Raw genomic sequence first — 1,995 nt, forward strand, 5'->3', positions numbered from 1 at the left:
AAGGTGGCTCAGTGGTAGAGCACTTGCCTTGCATGCCTGAGGCCCTGGGTTCAATTCCTCAGCACCACATAAGCAAAAAGAAAAAAGCCAGAAGTGGCCCTGTGCCTCAAGTGGTAGAGCGCTAGCCTTAAGCTGAAGAGCTGAGGGACAGCATCCAGGCCCAGAGTTCAGGCCCCACGACCGGACCCAAAAAAGAAAAAATTCATTGGTGTATCCCTGTCATGATTCTTCTTTAATATACATATATATGTACATAAATGCATGTTAATTCCAGAATATAAAGCCGTGTATATCAGTAGCTCATGCCTGTAATCCAAGAATTTAGGAACCTGAGATCTGAGGATTGTGGTTTGAACCTAGTTTGCACAGGAATTAATTTAAATTGCTCCAAATTGTACCCGTTAGAAATAACCACTGTAATAGCCAGACACTGGTGGCTCATGGCTGTAATCCTAGTTAGTCAGGAGGCTGAGATCTGGGTTTCAAGGTTTAAAGCAGCCTAGGCAGGAAACCCCATCACCAAACGGGAAGTAGTCCTGTGGCTTAAGTGGTAGAGCACTCACCTTGAGCTGAAGAGCTCAGGGACGCACCAGGCCCAGAGTTCAAGCCCCACCAAAAAAAAGAAAAAGAAAAGAAAAATAACCACTGTAAAAATCTATGTATGCATGTATATAATTATAAATCCATATTTTAAGTTATTTGGAAGGCTGATGCCAGAAAATAGCAAATTTGAAATCCATCTGGGCAAGTGAACAACAATCTGTAAAAAATAAAAAGGTCTGACTGGGTGCTGATGGCTCGCACCTGTTATCCTAGCTACTCAGAAGGCTGAGATCTGAGGATCTTACTTCTAAGCCAACCAGGGCAGAAAAAGCCCATGAAATGCTTATTACCAATTAACTACCAAAAATTCTGGAAGTGGAGTTGTGGCTCAATTGGTAGAGTGCTAGTGTTGGGCAAAAAGCTGAGCAGAAGCACCCAGATGCTGAGTTCAAGTCCCAGGACTAATACAAACAAATGGATGGATGAATGAATGGATAATAAATAGGTATCAGAGTAGCTCAGTAGGAGAGCAATTTTCTAGCATGCATGAGATGTTGGTTAATTCCAGCACTAACTAAAAGTTTTAAAAATATGTATTTAAAAATTGATTGTGTCCCCATGCTATCTATGCAATATGAATATCCTTTCATGTCAATACACACAGATTCACACCATTTTTTAAAATTAATTTATTGTTACATAGGTGATGTACAGAGGGATTATAATTACATGAGTAATGAGTACAGTTTCTCTCATACAGTGGTCTCTATTCCCTCATTCTCTCCCAGTCTCTCCCTCCCATCTCCTCCCAGGAGTTATATAGTTCATGTGTCCAGTGAGTTCCATTGCTGTACTTTTTCCCCCTTTCCCCCTTCAGTTCTGTATCCAAACCAGAAGATAGATGAATCTATCATACATAAGGTAAAGAAGACAAAATCATCAAAAAATACAAACTACAAATTTATAAAAAAAAAAAAAGTCTCTTGTTTCTGTATCTTTTGGCGTTTGTTTCAAGGTGTGTACTATTTTATCTAAACATGAAGAGGCACTCGGGCATTGTGCCTTTGTATTTCTCTCCTAAGAGTATCCTCTTTTTTTTTTTTTTTGTCGGTTGTGCGCCTGAACTTTGGGCCTGGGCACTGTCCCTCAGCTCTTCAGCTCAAGGTTAGCCGTCTACCACTTGAGCCACAGCACCACTTCCGGCTTTTTCTGCTTATGTGGTGCTGAAGAATTGAACCCAGGGCCTCATGCATGCAAGGCAAGCACTCTACCACTGAGCCACCTTCCCAGCCCAAGAGTACCTCTTTTGGCCTCACTATATGTGAATATCTGGAATCCTGCATAATTTATCATATCCCAGTGTATTTTAGATCTAATTTTCACATATCAGAGAGAACAAGCACCGTTTGTCTCTTTGCGCTTGGCTTACTTAACATGATTTGTCCTAGTTCC

The sequence above is a fragment of the Dipodomys ordii genome, unplaced genomic scaffold (genome assembly GCF_000151885.1).
Source record: "Dipodomys ordii isolate 6190 unplaced genomic scaffold, Dord_2.0 Scaffold4, whole genome shotgun sequence".
Taxonomy (NCBI): domain Eukaryota; kingdom Metazoa; phylum Chordata; class Mammalia; order Rodentia; family Heteromyidae; genus Dipodomys; species Dipodomys ordii.